This window comes from Lucilia sericata, unplaced genomic scaffold (assembly GCF_015586225.1).
Source record: "Lucilia sericata isolate MDLA Ls3-8-SP2 unplaced genomic scaffold, ASM1558622v1 Contig000663F_arrow, whole genome shotgun sequence".
Taxonomy (NCBI): Eukaryota; Metazoa; Arthropoda; class Insecta; order Diptera; family Calliphoridae; genus Lucilia; species Lucilia sericata.
Window position 1 is genome coordinate 67,698 of NW_023994668.1, and position 20,574 is coordinate 88,271.

At 31.3% G+C, this 20,574-nt stretch overlaps 1 protein-coding gene and 1 non-coding gene across 2 annotated transcripts in view; both read left to right on the plus strand.

The window, feature by feature from the left end:
- LOC119607145 (myb-like protein Q) overlaps positions 1-20,574 on the plus strand; it is a 153,419-nt gene that overhangs the window by 47,504 nt on the left and 85,341 nt on the right. The gene's annotated exons all lie outside the window — the stretch shown is intronic.
- On the plus strand, positions 18,313-18,384 carry Trnap-agg. Its single transcript has one exon. It is a non-coding gene; the product is annotated as a tRNA-Pro (tRNA).

Here is a 20,574-nt window from a genome sequence, read left to right on the forward strand (position 1 = left end):
TCAAAGAATTTCCTGTATAAGGAAACAGACGACGTGTATGGGTTGGTGTTCGCAGTGCTGCAGCTGTAAGGAGATGCATCATGCATTTCGCAAACGTACGCATTCCCTATAGAAAGAAATCCAAGTACAAGTAAGAATATAATAGAAATAATGCGTATGCAAAAGGATTTGTAAATGGCTGTTAAGATAACTTTGGTTTTTTTTTTTTTTGTTTTGCGTATTTTCTGCTTTTCTGTTTGGATTGTTTCTGTTGAATTTTACTTCATGCTCCTTTTTTTCCAGTTTTTTTGTTTCCACTTGTTTCATTTTAATTTATGTAATAGTTAAGTGGTCACTCAAACTCCCGTCCAGGATTACATTGTCATTAACCTCGAACAACGCAGCTAGAACAACGGCCCCTTGTATTGTACTTAGTATATATTTTCTGGGTGTAATCTTGGTGTCTTTGTTGCCATAAGGAAAAAGACTTTCTCACACTCGTATATCCGAGCATGTGTGGGTAATATATAAGAAATTCTTATGGGACTCTTAGCATAATTTGTTAAGAATACGTACATATGTATGTTTTCATGTTTTTTTATTTATATATAAATTTCCTTTATTATTTTTTGTAACCAAGCATGTATGGAGATCCTGTGTCTTGAACTGTTTAGTTCCCTATATATATATTATATAGTTTTATTTTTATTATTTTTTTTCTGCCTTCCAAGTATTGTTTCCCATTAATACTCTTGTTGTTACTAATTATTTGAGGACTAAAGAAAATTGAAGTAACAACTTCTTTGGTTTCTGGGCGAGGGTTGTTGCAAACTATTCATAATTATCCTTGTTTTTTGTTTTTGTTGCCAATCCATCCATTCATTCACTAGAAATGGAATTCCATGGGGTTGCTTTGTCTTTAAATGAGTGGGAGTAATAAATGCACTTGTATAAATAATTTTTTTAATAAAAAGAAAGTATTACATATTTTTATTTCATTTTCTTATTCTAAAACTAGGTGTGGGTCATTTTGTTTTTAAGTACTTTATTATTATATGGAAATTATTCGAAAAATATTCATATACATATATTATGAGGCGAAAAAATGTTTATATTGAAATTATATGTGTTTGTACTTAGAAAATGTGAGAAAAAAAAATGTATTACAACTGTATTTGAAAGAAAATTCTACTTGAGAAAACATGTGTATGTTTTTGATGTGACATTTTTTGAACGTGGGTTAATTGATAAGAAACTTGAGAACCAAGCGGTACTCCTTCTCTTAACAACCTACCTCAGTCAGCGACTTCTCTTAGACCTTAAAACGTTCATGTTTGTTTCATTTGTTTTCCATGGAAAATCGACAACAATAATCGATGGAACCCTCTGGGGAATAACAGTCATGAATTTGAGCAACCAAGCCAATACAAAACCATTAATGCAGATTTTCTACTGTCAAAATCACACGATTTTGACAAAGCAGCTGTTTTATCTGTATATAGAATTGAATGCGATTAAAACGGCATTTTGGCCTTGCCTCGTTGGAATTGAGAACCTTGACAAGATATCCAAGAGCTTAACGTGAAAACCTGCCTTGACGGACTTATTTCACGGTGGTCTTTTTCATCCACCGAGAACGATCTACCTCGCGCTCCTGAATCCTTCTATGAAGAACTCAGGTAGCAATAAAGAACTCAGGTAGCAAGAACTATGCTGAAGTACTCGAGCTATCTAATCTCTTGCCATAGTAGCCCCGTTGCGAAATGACAGACAGCATGGGACCAATCCCAATACAAACCTCGACAAGAAAAAAGCAATCACTGGTCTAAAGTCAATAGAATGTGAGACAAACCCAACATCAGGTGAAATAAATCTTCCGGTATACCGGAAGGTGACCACCCTAAAGATTGCATTATTTAAAATACAATCACCATCAACTAATGACTCATTCCAGTGCATTCCTTAACCTTTGAAAGCCCACGCAACCACACTACTGAGATGTCCCTGTTGATTTGGCAACAGCACCTAGAGACGTATTTCGTAGACCGAAATACCTAGCCAATAAATCAGGATCCCTCTGTATGTCAGATAATTTGACAAAGGATGTAGGAATTTCCAAAGTCAATTCGAATCCAATAATTGCCCCGACAAGTTGAGTTATGGGCCTCAACCATAAGTCGCGTAGCAGGAAACAATATACATCCTGTTGAGATGGCAACAGCAGCGAGAACTTCCCTGAATTAAAAAGTCTACTAAATCAGTACTAGTCTCCTGTCGGGCGGAGGAGTCTTTGCCGATCATCCACCAACTACATCAGTTCTATACTCAGACCATGAAGAACGATCTACGGAATGACAGGCAACTATCAAGTGTCAACCTGAGAATTCCATAACATAAGAGTAAGAGATACTTAGCGGGCACAGCCACTGCGTAAGTCCTGCTGGAACCTTAACCAACTGACCAGCCAGGAAAAGCCCTGCGGACAACTGGCAACCCGTAGTGCCAGATTATATGTCAAATCATTCCAAGGATACATTTAATCATCACCAGTTAATAGTCCCTGCAGACTAGAGGTATTGGATATAGAAATAACACCAAGATGGAGATTTCACCAAAGTGAAAAGCTTGACAGTTTCCAAAATGATGATGTAATAATCATCATTACGAGATTGAATTCTTGGAAACTACTCGTAGTTATTATTATATTATCAGTCCGCCGGATCAAGATCAACACTAAAATACCAGACTTTCCTGAGAAGGATAGATGCATTCATTATCCAACCACATTCTGATGTAAAATTGCAAAAGCAGGAAATCGACGACATCATGTTCTTCTGCATACTTGTCTGTATAACAGCGATGTTCTCGCTTAAATGAGGTAATATTCTAAATGAAACCAAGCACAGTCAACTGTAGCCCGTTGATTGGATGAATCTTCTTTCAACTTTTGAATTAATAGGAAAGTTGAAGAGTTTCAAATACTGAATTCTTGATCAGCAGCTATATTCTCAAATATTCTGGTTCTTCTTGTAACGCTCCAAAGATGTCTCATTGAAAGATTATCATGCAGATTATCGTAAATCCTTGGAATCCTGCTCCGCACACTTTCATGGATTACAACGATGTTTTCATAAGATCTCCGATATCATCTAAACCTTTGAAATAAACTGCGTTATCTGTGGATAGTATCTTAAAGATATTGACCAATGTAAATCTCGTCTAATCCAAGTAATATACGAAACACATTCAATCAACTCTTGTTGATTTTTACTCTCATTTGTAGTAGCTGATCGGCTGATCAATAAAACCTTCATCTACACGACGATACGATGTTCTCTTCCAAACTCACCGAAAGCTAGTCTATGAACTACTGTTCTCATCTATCAACGCTCTAAAGGCCACTTAAGAACAAATATTATCATAGATTCTGTGGAGAGTATCTTAAAACTCCTGACCAGTGTTTATCTCATCTGACGAATGTAATATCCCGAAATATTTTTAACACATTCAACGACCTGTTTGCACCGTCATTTGCGGTAGCGGATTGGTTGACTGCAAGAAATCATCGTTAACTGTACAAATTATCTTTGAAATCCTACGAAAGTCGGAGTTCTTATGTACGATGAGGATGTGAATACCAGTGCTGCTTAACTTTGAGCTATTAATCAATTTAGTGAAGATTTTCTTTAAGCACCTGTATCTGTGGGATCTTATAAAGGTTTCCAAAAGTCGGAGATCTTGCGTACGAAGATAAAACGTATACATAGCATCACTTGTACTCTTTTTCAGGTAGAAACGATGATCGTTATTCTTAGCCGATCTAGATCAACATCCCGCTTAGCCGATCTCGCTCAGAATCATTTCGATCTTGCATGGATACAAGCCAAGATCCCGGTCGGCAAGAATACTTTGTTTATAGCTGCACTATTTCAACAACTGCAATAATATTTTCAAATGATCCGGGACATCCTTCAAACGCCTCAAATACTATAATATAATACTGTGGCTCTTAGCCACAGAGAGGAAACGATTACTTGCACACCTTCTTCGACAACATTAATATGCAACGATATCCGAATCTGGGGCATATTCCAGTTCATCTCCAAATGTAGAATCATTTGTTATAGTCTACTATAGTTAGGCCGAGAAATTGACTATATCGCTATTGAATGGAGAGAAAACAATTACTTGCACACTTTCTTGGACAACATTAAAACGCCGAACTTCCAGATCTGGACAATACTCCAGTTCTTCTTCAAATTCAGAATCATTTGGACCTTGCATGGTCAAGATCAGTTCAGAATTCGTCAAAAAAGTTAATAAATTCGAAGTCTGCGAAAGGCGGGACGAAAAATCGACTATCGCGGGATTAAGCGGAGAGGAAACCAACATACACTGGCGTTAACTTGGGTTCTCCGTTTAGTTTGGTATCAGTAATTGAAGAATAGATTCATCTATGAATTTAATTTTCAGATTTTATATTATCCTTAATTAACTTGTTGATAACTAACTTCTAAAACCAACCACTCACAAACTAACCAACTCCCTAAACATGTGCATAACTGAACGTCAAATATCCATATTCGAAACTTATACATTTGTACTACGTACATACGAGTGACAATAAATAGGGTGCAAAATAGAAAATTCCTTTTGTAGGTTTTCTTTCACTTGGATTTTTATTCAGTTTTTGTTTCAGTTCTCCTTTTCTTTTCATACTTTTACTGTGCTAGGGGAGCATGTTGTAGTGTATGAGCATATAGCTTACAGCTCAGCTCATAGCTGAAGTACACTTTACTTTGGAATCATTTGTGAATATGTGTTGGATGGATTTGCTTTGCTTTCATTTCAAAAAAAAAAAAAAAAAAAAACTCGTACTTCATTCATTCAAATCGTTCGTTCTTTCATTCACTTTATAGTATGTTTAGCTTGCTTCTTTTTGTATTTTTTTTTTTTTATTTTGCAAAAAGTTAAAGTCATTCTTTTTCAAACGAAACGTAATGCTTCCTAACGTGATGTTTTAAAAATTTTACAAGTTAGGGGAGCTGTGCCTAACATTGGCACATTGTATGATGATGCTACTGCTGATGACGATGATGATGAAACCCGTACTATTGGATCACAAAAATACAAATATAGGGAGTTGAGTAGGGGAAAAACCAGTACAACTGAAAGAAAAAGTTTATAACTTAACTCGAGATTTCTTTTTTTTTGCATAGGACATTGCTCCCTAGATTGAAGAATACATACTCTATCACTTCATATACATATAAATAAAATCAACAGAAAATATAATTTCTCCTCTTTTTTTATGAAAAGCTAGGATTCTCTGCTTTTTTTATTGTGTTTCTTTTTAATCCTTCCATTTGACAAACAACGTATGATGTTTGAATGTTAAAAAGAAAGAACAAAAATATTACCAAAAGAGTTAAAAAACGAACGAAAACAGCTGTGACCATGGTGTTAAATTGGCGATTTATTTCGGTTGATGTAGGGTCTTATTCCACAAAAATTTCGATACTCAAACTTTCGTAGGTCTGCACGTGCTAGAATTACGTCTGAACAGGGTGATACAATTAGCTGCAAATTTAATGAAACCTCCCGAAACAACTGAACTAAACTAACTAGTCCAAATCAGTGAAACTGCCTATCATTAACAATCAATAGTACAAGTAGGATTTTGACTCAATATAATCCTCAAAATTTCATTCAATATCTTGTAGTCTTCTAAAAACCTAGACAAGACCAATAAGTTTCCATTAGTTTGTAGATTATTTCTGATTTTCTTCCTTTCTAAGTATTCTTGATTACAATAACTTAATCTAGCTGATTTTTCTTCTACTTTCCAAAACCGTTAGCCACATTGCATTTTAGTTAGGCTCTTCTGACATGTATACACAACTGCTCTAAAAAAGAAACGTGCAAATAAAACGTTTGTTTAGCCTACAGAGAGGAATGAATCCCTTTTTCGCTTTATGACAACACCAACTGAAATGAACAAGAAAACGAGAAAAAAAATAACGAATAACGTTATAAAGGTGGTTATGGAATCATCGTCAACATCTTTAAATGGATACTGGCTTATGCTATTTGTTGTTATTTTTTCTTCTTTCGGCTCGTATGAGTATTGCAACTTTCCACTTGTATGCCATTGAATTAAATAGATTTTTTCCAATTTTTTTTTTGTTATTTGTGTTCTTTGGCTTGACAACAGAAAAGGAACAACAAGTAAATATTGCTGTATAGGGATAAGTCGAAGCTGTTTTACACGTTCCAACATTTTAATGGTGAAGAAGGTTCATAAATTATAGTTCAGTTCTAGTTCAGTTCTAGTTCAGTTCTAGTTCAGTTCTAGTTCAGTTCTAGTTCAGTTCTAGTTCAGTTCTAGTTCAGTTCTAGTTCAGTTCTAGTTCAGTTCTAGTTCAGTTCTAGTTCAGTTCTAGTTCAGTTCTAGTTCAGTTCTAGTTCAGTTCTAGTTCAGTTCTAGTTCAGTTCTAGTTCAGTTCTAGTTCAGTTCTAGTTCTAGTTCAGTTCTAGTTCAGTTCTAGTTCAGTTCTAGTTCAGTTCTAGTTCAGTTCTAGTTCAGTTCTAGTTCAGTTCTAGTTCAGTTCAGTTCTAGTTCAGTTCTAGTTCAGTTCTAGTTCTAGTTCAGTTCTAGTTCAGTTTTAGTTCAGTTTTAGTTCAGTTATAGTTCAGTTTTAGTTCAGTTCCAGCAATTGTCCAACAGTAGAACTTTTTGAAATCCAACTAAGTCCACATAATCATGGAACTTAGCTTCCTATATTACAAACTGTATAAGAAAATATTATGCCAAACATAATTTTTAGTGAACAAATATAACAACAACTACAACAAAAAAAAAAAAACGAATTGAAATTACAACTTGTTTTATATGATGCTCATCTGCTGATGATGATGTTGATGGCGATATTGCATGAAAGATGGATGGTTGTGTGAATGTCTTCGACAACATGACACATGGAATCTTCTTTCCACACTATTCTCTCTAAAAAAAACATTAGATGAGTGTTCTTGTGTATGCAAAAATGCCTTAAAGCCCATTACTACTACAAAATGAATTTATACATATGTACATTCATATTTACATGTACTTTGTACGTACATATGTATGTGGCAGTAGTCATTTCATCATTATTTTTTTGTTTCTATTTAAGCTGTAATTAACTCTAGTATATATGAATTGAAAATATAAAACAGAATAAGAACAAATCTGTTTTAAAGATTTCTAACATTCTTAGTTGGTGTTATTTGCTTACTGCTGTTGTTTGTGTAGTTGTTGTTGCTGCTGCTGTTGGTTGGCTGCTGTTGGTTGGCTGCTCGATTTGCAACATCTTACATAAGCACGTTGTACTGCAAGTACATTTAAACATATGAACAAGAAGATGTGATTAGATGTGATGTGATTTTTATTTACACTTGGTTGAAAGTAAAAAGTTTGTGTTTTTTGTAGGGAATTTTAATTTGTGTTCTTTTTCTTGCTTTCTGTTGTTTATTTTTATTATTATTTTCCATTCATTTTCTCTGACTTCTTTACACGATCCTTTTGGTCATACAAAATATTTTGTATTTTAACTGGGGGAGATTTTTTTTCATTTATTTTGCGCGCGCGATTCCTTGACAAAGATTGTATGTAGTTCATTTACCCAGGATTTATGGCATAAAGTTGGATATATAAAATTGCAAAAAATAATATATAAAAATATATGTAAAACATACATTTTAATTGCTTTTAAAGTGTTTGTTTTAAAGGACATATAGTGAATAAGGAAAATAAAGAAACGTTTTGAGAGTATGAGACAACATGCCCTTAAAAAATTAAAAAGAAATTATTGTAATTTTAAAACTTTTTATTAAATAAACAAAATTTTAAAATTAGAACTTGCATATTAAAAATTTTATTGTATTTTTGAATCTCTACAAATGTTTTTTCTGACTATAAATAGTCTTCATTTAACTAATCTATATATATAAAATTCTAACGTTACTGACTGACTGACTGACTGACTGATTCATCATCGCACAGCCTAAACGGTTGAAGCTAAAGAGCTGAAATTTGGACAGGAGGTTGGTCTCCCGCCAAATAGATCCACTAAGACGGGATTTTTGGAAATTCGAATATCTCCTAAACTAGAAAAGATACAAAAACAGTTTAAAGCTTATCGCCGTTCATTTAAAAAATAAACGGACAGGTGTCTGGTACTTTTTTAAAATTCGGCCCCTTTAGGGAATAAACGGGTAAAAACTGTATTTTGGTACTTTTTTCGCACCCCATGTATCTTTTAAACCAGTGCACATTCAAAAAATATTTTTGACTCCTTCATAACTTAACGAAAAAATAAAAATATGAATTTAGTACTTTTTGGATATTCGGACGTTTAAGGGGTTAAAATTGTACCTATTTTTGGTACTTTTTTCATAAAACATTGTTTTTGGTTTATTAACTTATACATATGAATACATAATAAGGGGCTCCCACTACGATGTTGCAACTTTTTGGAATAGAATTTTTATTTCGTTAATGGGGAGGAAAAAAGTACCAAAAGGGGTAAAAATGGGAAATTTGATTTTATTCAACCACAATGATCGAATTTAGATAAAATTTTTAAATTTAAAAACACTACATATCCTAATGGGGTGTTATTTGGAACCCCGGTACCAAGTGATATTTTTTGGTACTTTTCATTCTCCAACTGGTCCTTTTTGAGTTTTCTATGATATTGAAATAGAAACATGAAATTAATAATAAAGGGACTTTTCGCTACTTTTTCGTTCTACACAGGTACTTTTTTGAGTTTTCTTTAAAATTAAACCTAGAAACATGAAATTAAGCATGTAGAGCTCGGAGTAAATGAGAATCTATAAAATGGGACTTTTTGGTACTTTTTCGTTCTTCAAAAGGTACTTTTTGAATTTTCTATAATATTGAACCTAGAAACATGTAATTAAACATGTAGAGACCGGAGTAAATGAGAATCTATAAAAGGGGACTTTTTGGTACTTTTTCGTCCTTCGACTGGTACTTTTTGAGTTTTCTATAAAATTTAACCTAGAAACATGAAATTAAGCATGTAGAGCCCGGAGTAAATGAGAATCTATAAAAGGGGACTATTTGGTACTTTTTCGTCCTTCGACTGGTACTTTTTGAGTTTTCTATAAAATTTAACCTAGAAGCATGAAATTAAGCATGCGGAGGCCTTAGATAATGAGAATCTATAAAAGGGGAATTTTTGGTACTTTTTCGTCCTTCCACTGGTACTTTTTGAGTTTTCTATAAAATTTAACCTAGAAACATAAAATTAAGCATGTAGAGCCCTAAGTAAATGAGAATCTATAAAAGGGGACTATTTGGTACTTTTTCGTCTTTCGACTGGTACTTTTTGAGTTTTCTATAAAATTTAACCTAGAAACATGAAATTAAGCATGTAGAGCCCTTAGTAAATGAGAATCTATAAAAGGGGACTTTTTGGTACTTTTTCGTCTTTCGACTGGTACTTTTTGAGTTTTCTATAAAATTTAACCTAGAAACATGAAGTTAAGCATGTAGAGCACTTAGTAAATGAGAATCTATAAAAGGGGACTTTTTGGTACTTTTTCGTCCTTCGACTGGTACTTTTTGAGTTTTCTATAAAATTTAACCTAGAAACATGAAATTAAGCATGTAGAGCCCTTAGTAAATGAGAATCTATAAAAGGGGACTTTTTGGTACTTTTTCGTCTTTCGACTGATACTTTTTGAGTTTTCTATAAAATTTAACCTAGAAACATGAAATTAAGCATGTAGAGCCCGGAGTAAATGAGAATCTATAAAAGGGGACTTTTTGGAACTTTTTCGCCTTTCGACTGGTACTTTTTGAGTTTTCTATAAAATTTAACCTAGAAACATGAATTTAAGCATGTAGAGCCCAGAGTAAATGAGAATCTATAATAGGGGACTTTTTGGTACTTTTTCGTCCTTCGACTGGTACTTTTTGAGTTTTCTATAAAATTTAATCTAGAAACATGAAATTAAGCATGTAGAGCCCTTAGTAAATGAGAATCTATAAAAGGGGACCTTTTTGGTACTTTTTCGTCTTTCGACTGATACTTTTTGAGTTTTCTATAAAATTTAACCTAGAAACATGAAATTAAGCATGTAGCCCGGAGTAAATGAGAATCTATAAAAGGGGACTTTTTGGAACATTTTCGTCTTTCGACTGGTACTTTTTGAGTTTTCTATAAAATTTAACCTAGAAACATGAATTTAAGCATGTAGAGTCCAGAGTAAATGAGAATCTATAATAAGGGACTTTTTGGTACTTTTTCGTCCTTCGACTGGTACTTTTTGAGTTTTCTATAAAATTTAATCTACAAACATGAAATTAAGCATGTAGAGCCCAGAGTAAATGAGAATCTATAATAGGGGACTTTTTGGTACTTTTTCGTCCTTCGACTGGTACTTTTTGAGTTTTCTATAAAATTTAACCTAGAAACATGAAATTAAGCATGTAGAGCCCGGAGTAAATGAGAATCTATAAAAGGGACTTTTTGGTACTTTTTCGTCCTTCGACTGGTACTTTTTGAGTTTTCTATAAAATTTAACCTAGAAACATGAAATTAAGCATGCGGAGGCCTTAGTTAATGAGAATCTATAAAAGGGGACTTTTTGGTACTTTTTCGTCCTTCGACTGGTACTTTTTGAGTTTTCTATAAAATTTAACCTAGAAACATGAAATTAAGCATGCGGAGGCCTTAGTTAATGAGAATCTATAAAAGGGGACTTTTTGGTACTTTTTCGTCCTTCGACTGGTACTTTTTGAGTTTTCTATAAAATTTAACCTAGAAACATAAAATTAAGCATGTAGAGCCCTTAGTAAATGAGAATCTATAAAAGGGGACTATTTGGTACTTTTTCGTCTTTCGACTGGTACTTTTTGAGTTTTCTATAAAATTTAACCTAGAAACATGAAATTAAGCATGTAGAGCCTTTAGTAAATGAGAATCTATAAAAGGGGACTTTTTGGTACTTTTTCATCCTTCGACTGGTACTTTTTGAGTTTTCTATAAAATTTAACCTAGAAACATGAAATTAAGCATGTAGAGCCCTTAGTAAATGAGAATCTATAAAAGGGGACTTTTTGGTACTTTTTCGTCTTTCGACTGATACTTTGTGAGTTTTCTATAAAATTTAACCTAGAAACATGAAATTAAGCATGTAGAGCCCGGAGTAAATGAGAATCTATAAAAGGGGACTTTTTGGAACTTTTTCGTCTTTCGACTGGTACTTTTTGAGTTTTCTATAAAATTTAACCTAGAAACATGAATTTAAGCATGTAGAGCCCAGAGTAAATGAGAATCTATAATAGGGGACTTTTTGGTACTTTTTCGTCCTTCGACTGGTACTTTTTGAGTTTTCTATAAAATTTAACCTAGAAACATGAAATTAAGCATGTAGAGCCCTTAGTAAATGAGAATCTATAAAAGGGGACTTTTTGGTACTTTTTCGTCTTTCGACCGATACTTTTTGAGTTTTCTATAAAATTTAACCTAGAAACATGAAATTAAGCATGTAGCCCGGAGTAAATGAGAATCTATAAAAGGGGACTTTTTGGTACTTTTTTGTCCTTCGACTGGTACTTTTTGAGTTTTCTATAAAATTTAACCTACAAACATGAAATTAAGCATGTAGAGCCCAGAGTAAATGAGAATCTATAATAGGGGACTTTTTTGTACTTTTTCGTCCTTCGACTTTTTGAGTTTTCTATAAAATTTAACCTAGAAACATGAAATTAAGCATGTAGAGCCCTTAGTAAATGAGAATCTATAAAAGGGGACTTTTTCGTCTTTCGACTGGTACTTTTTGAGTTTTCTATAAAATTTAACCTAGAAACATAAAATTAAGCATGTAAATGGGAATCTATAAAAGGGGACTTTTTGATACTTTTTCGTCCTTCCACTGGTACTTTTTGAGTTTTCTATAAAATTTAACCTAGAAACATGAAATTAAGCATGTAGAGCCCTTAGTAAATGAGAATCTATAAAAGGGGACTTTTTGGTACTTTTTCATCCTTCACTGGTACTTTTTGAGTTTTCTATAAAATTTAACCTAGAAACATGAAACTAAGCATGTAGAGCCCTTAGTAAATGAGAATCTATAAAAGGGGACTTTTTGGAACTTTTTCGTCTTTCGACTGGTACTTTTTGAGTTTTCTATAAAATTTAACCTAGAAACATGAATTTAAGCATGTAGAGCCCAGAGTGAATGAGAATCTATAATAGGGGACTTTTTGGTACTTTTTCGTCCTTCGACTGGTACTTTTTGAGTTTTCTATCAAATTAAACCTAGAAACATGAAATTAAGCATGCAGAGCCCTTAGTTAATGGGAATATATAAGGGGACTTTTTGGTACTTTTTCGTTCTTCGACTGGTACTTTTTGATTTTTCTATAAAATTTAACCTAGAAACATGAAATTAAGCATGCAGAGCCCTTAGTTAATGGGAATATATAAGGGGACTTTTTGGTACTTTTTCGTTCTTCGACTGGAACTTTTTGATTTTTCTATAAAATTGAACCTAGAAACATGAAATTAAGCATATAGAGCCCGGAGTAAATTGGAAACTATAAAAGAGGACCTTTTTGGTACTTTTTTGTTCTTCGATTGGTACTTTTTGATTTTTCTATAAAATTGAACATAGAAACATGAAATTAAGCATGTAGAGCCCGGAGTAAATAAGAATCTATAAAAGGAGACTTTTTTGTACTTTTTCATTCTTCGACTGGTACTTTTTTCAGTTTTTTATAAAATTTAACCTAGAAACATAAAATTAAGCATGTAGAGCCTGGAGTAAATTAGAATCTATAAAAGGGGACTTTTTGGTACTTTATCGTACTTCGACTGGTACTTTTTGAGTTTTCCATAAAATTAAACCTAGAAACATGAAATTAAGCATGCAGAGGCCTTAGTTAATGAGAATCTATAAAAGTGAACTTTTTGGCACTTTTTCGTCCTTCGATTGGTATTTTTTGAGTTTTCTATAAAATTCAACCTAAAAACATGAAATTAAGCATATAGAGCACGGCGTAAATGAGAATCTATAAAAGTGGACTTTTAAGTACTTAAAATTGAGTACACATATACAATCATCATTTCTTCAAATTAGGGAATTACCAATATTTAAAAATTTGTAATCTTTGTAATACATATTATTTTTTCCTTGCTAAATGAAGAGCCAACATATTTCTCATTCTATAAAAACCCTCGCTAACAAAGTAGCGGGTAATAAGCTAGTTTCATATAAAAATTTTAGAATCCGAATAATTTGAATATTAGATGGATTTAACTTCGAATGACTCGTTTGGAAATTGTAAGTTCTTGTTCAGTTCTAGTTCAGTTCTAGTTTAGTTCTAGTTTAGTTCTAGTTCAGTTCTAGTTCAGTTCTAGTTCAGTTCTAGTCAGTTCTAGTTCAGTTCTAGTTCAGTTCTAGTTCAGTTCTAGTTCAGTTCTAGTTCAGTTCTAGTTCAGTTCTAGTTCAGTTCTAGTTCAGTTCTAGTTCAGTTCTAGTTCAGTTCTAGTTCAGTTCTAGTTCAGTTCTAGTTCAGTTCTAGTTCAGTTCTAGTTCAGTTCTAGTTCAGTTCTAGTCAGTTCTAGTTCAGTTCTAGTTCAGTTCTAGTTCAGTTCTAGTTCAGTTCTAGTTCAGTTCTAGTTCAGTTCTAGTTCAGTTCTAGTTCAGTTCTAGTTCAGTTCTAGTTCAGTTCTAGTTCAATTCTAGTTCAATTCTAGTTCAGTTCTAGTTCAGTTCTAGTTCAGTTCAAGTTCAGTTCATGTTCAGTTCTAGTTCAGTTCTAGTTCAGTTCTAGCTCAGTTCTAGTTCTGTTCTAGTTCAGTTCTAGTTCAGTTCTGGTTCAGTTCTAGTGCAGTTCCACTTTAGTTCAGTTGTCTAAGCTAATCGGTTGACTATTCTATCGTATATTGAAGATTCTGTGGTATAGTCTTTGAATTAGTCTCGGGACTACTTTCAATAGATTTTCAAACTACTTTGCATAGATTATTCGTTAATGACCTATCATAAGCAACAAATTAAAATATCTATAAAAAACATTTTTTTTAATTATTTCTAATAAAAAAGCATAATTAGTGTAGTTTCCGCTTATACCAACTAATGACCCTTAAATCCCTATTGCCACATAAAAAAAGCTTGCTACATGCAAGCTTCTGTAGAAAAAACCAACTAAAACCCTGTAATGTCATGTTAATCTTCACTTAGTGTATGTTACCACCAACTTGTAACAACAATTTCAACAAATGTAACTATTTCTCATGGTGTTTGTTGCCTTCTTTTCACATCTTTCTCGTTCAACCTTTTGTGGTTTTAGTTGTTACTTTATGTTGCAGATTTTTGTTGCTCGTGCTACATAAAGTGACATTAACATTTTGTTGCCCTTTTTTCTCTTTGCCAACTGCAACTCTAGCTAGTCAGGGGTGATGCACTCTCTCTAAAAGTCCCACTCTAAACATTTGAGGTTTAACTTTATCTAAGTTCACAAATTAAAAAATTAAACTAAAACTTTAATTTGCCATATGGAGAATGAAGAAGAACAGAAAAAAAAACAAAACTTTAGCTTAATTTAACTTGTCAGTTTTGGGACATGTTGCAACATGAAATTTTAAGTTCATTGTATAATGGGTTAGAGAATGTTAATTATGGCAGAAAGTTTTTGTTGTTGTTTTAAATGTTGTTAAGAGAAATGTAGCTAAAAGTTTTTGGAGACATTTTTCAAAATAATTTTATTTAATTGTGTTTTTTTTTTTGCTTTTACCAGATAATTCTTTCTTTTAAGTTAAACAAATATGTGGGTTAATGTTAATTTTGGTTTTTTTCTCTTTCAGGTTCTCAGACACATTTTCTATAGAAAATTTCTCAGTTTCTGAGACTCTTTTTTATAGAAAATTTCTCAGTTTTTGAGATACATTTTCTATAGAAAATTTCTCAGTTTCTGAGTAACATTTTCTATAGAAAATTTTTCAGTTTCTGAGTAACATTTTCTATAGAAAATTTCTCAGTTTCTGAGTAACATTTTCTATAGAAAATTTCTCAGTTTCTGAGTAACATTTTCTATAGAAAATTTCTCAGTTTCTGAGTAACATTTTCTATAGAAAATTTCTCAGTTTCTGAGTAACATTTTCTATAGAAAATTTCTCAGTTTCTGAGTAACATTTTCTATAGAAAATTTCTCAGTTTCTGAGTAACATTTTCTATAGAAAATTTCTCAGTTTCTGAGTAACATTTTCTATAGAAAATTTCTCAGTTTTTGAGACACATTTTCTATAGAAAATTTCTCAGTTTCTGAGTAACATTTTCTATAGAAAATTTCTCAGTTTTTGAGACACATTTTCTATAGAAAATTTCTCAGTTTCTGAGACTCTTTTTTATAGAAAATTTCTCAGTTTTTGAGATACATTTTCTATAGAAAATTTCTCAGTTTCTGAGTAACATTTTCTATAGAAAATTTTTCAGTTTCTGAGTAACATTTTCTATAGAAAATTTCTCAGTTTCTGAGTAACATTTTCTATAGAAAATTTCTCAGTTTCTGAGTAACATTTTCTATAGAAAATTTCTCAGTTTCTGAGTAACATTTTCTATAGAAAATTTCTCAGTTTCTGAGTAACATTTTCTATAGAAAATTTCTCAGTTTCTGAGTAACATTTTCTATAGAAAATTTCTCAGTTTCTGAGTAACATTTTCTATAGAAAATTTCTCAGTTTTTAGACACATTTTCTATAGAAAATTTCTCAGTTTCTGAGACACATTTTCTATAGAAAATTTCTCAGTTTCTGAGACACATTTTCTATAGAAAATTTCTCAGTTTCTGAGACACATTTTCTATAGAAAATTTCTCAGTTTCTGAGACACATTTTCTATAGAAAATTTCTCAGTTTCTGAGACACATTTTCTATAGAAAATTTCTCAGTTTCTGAGACACATTTTCTATAGAAAATTTCTCAGTTTCTGAGACTCTTTTTTATAGAAAATTTCTCAGTTTTTGAGGTACATTTTCTATAGAAAATTTCTCAGTTTCTGAGTAACATTTTCTATAGAAAATTTCTCAGTTTCTGAGTAACATTTTCTATAGAAAATTTCTCAGTTTCTGAGTAACATTTTCTATAGAAAATTGCTCAGTTTCTGAGTAACATTTTCTATAGAAAATTTCTCAGTTTCTGAGTAACATTTTCTATAGAAATTTTCTCAGTTTCTGAGTAACATTTTCTATAGAAAATTTCTCAGTTTCTGAGTAACATTTTCTATAGAAAATTTCTCAGTTTCTGAGTAACATTTTCTATAGAAAATTTCTCAGTTTTTGAGTCATATTTTCTATAGAAAATTTCTCAGTTTCTGAGTCATATTTTCTATAGAAAATTTCTCAGTTTCTGAGTAACATTTTCTATAAAAAATTTCTCAGTTTTTGAGTAACATTTTCTATAAAACATTTCTCAGTTTTTGAGTATCATTATCTATAGGAAATTTCTCAGTTTCTGAATAGCATTTTCTACAAAAAATTTCTCAGTTTCTGAGTAACATTTTCTATAGAAAATTTTTCAGTTTCTGAGTAACATTTTCTATAGAAAATTTCCCAGTTTCTGAGTAACATTTTCTAAAGAAAATTTCTCAGTTTCTGAGACACTTTTTTATAGAAAATTTCTCAGTTTTTGAGACACATTTTCTGTAGAAAATTTCTCAGTTTCTGAGTAACATTTTCTATAGAAAATTTTTCAGTTTCTGAGACATATTTTCTATAGAATATGTCAGTTCTGAGTAACATTTTCTACAGAAAATTTCTCAGTTTCTGAGTAATATTTTTTATAGAAAATTTCTCAGTTTCTGAGTAATATTTTCTATAGAAAATTTCTCAGTTTCTGAGTAACATTTTCTATAGAAAATTTCTCAGAATCTGAGTAACATTTTCTATAGAAAATTTCTCAGTTTCTGAGTAACATTTTCTATAGAAAATTTCTCAGTTTCTGAGTAACATTTTCAATAGAAAATTTCTCAGTTTCTGAGTAACATTTTCTATAGAAAATTTCTCAGTTTCTGAGTAACATTTTCTATAGAAAATTTCTCAGTTTCTGAGTAACATTTTCTATAGAAAATTTCTCAGTTTCTGAGTAACATTTTCTATAGAAAATTTCTCAGTTTCTGAGTAACATTTTCTATAGAAAATTTCTCAGTTTCTGAGACACATTTTCTATAGAAAATTTCTCAGTTTCTGAGACACATTTTCTATAGAAAATTTCTCAGTTTCTGAGACACATTTTCTATAGAAAATTTCTCAGTTTCTGAGACACATTTTCTATAGAAAATTTCTCAGTTTCTGAGACACATTTTCTATAGAAAATTTCTCAGTTTCTGAGACACATTTTCTATAGAAAATTTCTCAGTTTCTGAGACACATTTTCTATAGAAAATTTCTCAGTTTCTGAGACACATTTTCTATAGAAAATTTCTCAGTTTCTGAGTAACATTTTCTATAGAAAACTTCTCTTTCTCAGTTTCTGAGTAACATTTTCCATAGAAAATTTCTCTTTCTCAGTTTCTGAGTAACATTTTCTATAGAAAATTTCTCAGTTTCTGAGAAATTTCTATAGAAAATTTCTCAGTTTCTGAGCCTAATTTTCTATAGAAAATTTCTCAGTTTCTGAGCCTAATTTTCTATAGAAAATTTCTCAGTTTCTGAGCCTAATTTTCTATAGAAAATTTCTCAGTTTCTGTGACACATTTTCTATATAAAATTTCTCAGTTTCTGGGACATATTTTCTATAGAAAATTTCTCAGTTTCTGGGACATATTTTCTATAGAAAATTTCTCAGTTTCTGGGACATATTTTCTATAGACAATTTCTCAGCTTCTGAGACATATTTTGTATAGAAATTTTCTGTAGAAAATTTCTCAGTTTCTGTGACACATTTTCTGAAGAAAATTTCTCAGTTTCCGAGACACATTTTAAAATGTAATTTTTCTTCGTTATCACCATACAGTAATGTGTGCTGGGAATACACAATCTTCTAAAACAAACATTTCATTTCTTAATTTCAAACACCAAACTCTATATTTTTGAATAAATTCATTTGTTATCATTAAATTTAATGATACAAAAACACAAGCAACAATCCCACACTAACTCTTATTAAAGCAAAAAATGTATTTTAGATTCCAAGTAAGAAAGAAGAACACAAAAAGAAACTGGAAAAAGAAATCATTTCAAAACATTTATAAACCAACAGCAACCATTATACAGCTAACAGCAAGATAAAACATGTTTTTTGTTTATAAACAGTAACTGGCTCGTTGGTCTAGGGGTATGATTTCCGCTTAGGGTGCGGGAGGTCCCGGGTTCAAATCCCGGACGAGCCCAAGAGAAAATTTTTTTTTTTTTAATTTTTTTTTTAATATTTCATATTTTTTTATTTTTTTCTAAAATTTATTACAATGTTTAACAGGCAATTTTCCATTTATAAAGCACTAATAACTTGTCGACGTGCCATGAAATGTTAATGAAAAATTGATTTAATTTAGTTCGTACATTAAGTGCTGCAGCTGCCAAAAGCAAGCGACTAAATAATGAACCGTCGTCATCAGCCCAGTCCGTCCTGCTATATGGGAAATATTTATGCAAGTGTGTAAGTGAATTAATTACTTGATATCTCCGATGCATAGTGATTTTTTTGGCGCCTCATAATGAAAATTACATTTTATGTTTGTTGCCTCTTTCTATACATTCTTACAACTATACTCCAATAACAACATGAGCAAAAAAAAAAAAAAAACAAAATAATAAAATTCAGCTTATTATGCATAATTTAATAATTTTTAAACGAGTGCCACACATACAATAAATTTCATTTTAAACTCAGTGCATGTGTGTGGTGTGCTGTTGCAAGTACATATAAATATACTGCAACCTTTTTATGTGAAGTCCTTTTATTCATACCATAAAGTAAAACTCTATACCTTTATGCTCGTAACTTTATAAATTTTGAACGTGTCCAAACGTTGTTGTACATGTTTATCGTTGGTAGACAGGGAGACGAGGGCAATTTGTGACCATCTATATAGGAGTATTGGACTGTATGATTGGAGTCTAGTTATAAAAAAAATGAAAAAAACATAAAATGGGCTGCCCATTGTTGTGCATTGTTTTTTTGTCGGTTTATAAAACTCTAATTGTTTGAGTTTAAATAATGTTTTTTTGTTTTAAAAGTGAGAGATTAAAAGGGTTGCCGGGTTTTATAACCCATGAAATACAAACTATACAAGAAACTCAGAAATTTTCTATAGAAAATGTTCCACAGAAACTCAGAAATTTTCCATAGAAAATGTTCCACAGAAACTTAGAAATTTTCCATAGAAATTTTCTATAGAAAATGTTACTCAGATTCTGAGAAATTTTCTATAGAAAATGTTACTCAGATACTGAGAAATTTTCTATAGAAAATGTTACTCAGATTCTGAGAAATTTTCTATAGAAAATGTTACTCAGATTCTGAGAAATTTTCTATAGAAAATGTTACTCAGATTCTGAGAAATTTTCTATAGAAAATGTTACTCAGATTCTGAGAAATTTTCTATAGAAAATGTTACTCAGATTCTGAGAAATTTTCTATAGAAAATGTTACTCAGATTCTGAGAAATTTTCTATAGAAAATGTTACTCAGATTCTGAGAAATTTTCTATAGAAAATGTTACTCAGATTCTGAGAAATTTTCTATAGAAAATGTTACTCAGATTCTGAGAAATTTTCTATAGAAAATGTTACTCAGATTCCGAGAAATTTTCTATAGAAAATGTTACTCAGATTCTGAGAAATTTTCTATAAAAAAAAATGTTACTCAGATTCTGAGAAATTTTCTATAGAAAATGTTACTCAGATTCTGAAAAATTTTCTATAGAAAATGTATCTAAGATTCTGAGAAATTTTCAATAGAAAATGTATCTCTGATTCTGAGAATTTTTCTATAGAAAATGTATCTCAGATACTGAGAAATTTTCTATAGAAAATGTTACTCAGCTACTGAGAAATTTTCTATAGAAAATGTTACTCAGCTACTGAGAAATTTTGTATAGAAAATGTTACTCAGCTACTGAGAAATTTTCTATAGAAAATGTTACTCAGCTACTGAGAAATTTTCTGTAGAAAATGTTACTAAGCTACTGAGAAATTTTCTATAGAAAATGTTACTCAGATTCTGAGAAATTTTCTATAGAAAATGTTACTCAGATTCTGAGAAATTTTCTATAGAAAATGTTACTCAGATTCTGAGAAATTTTCTATAGAAAATGTTACTCAGATTCTGAGAAATTTTCTATAGAAAATGTTACTCAGATTCTGAGAAATTTTCTATAGAAAATGTTACTCAGATTCTGAGAAATTTTCTATAGAAAATGTATGTCCGATTCTGAGAAATTTTCTACTCAGATTGTGAAAAATTTTTTATAGAAAATGTTACTCAGAGTGTGAAAAATTTTCTATAGAAAATGTATGTCAGATTCTGAGAAATTTTCTATAGAAAATGTATGTCAGATTCTGAGAAATTTTCTATAGAA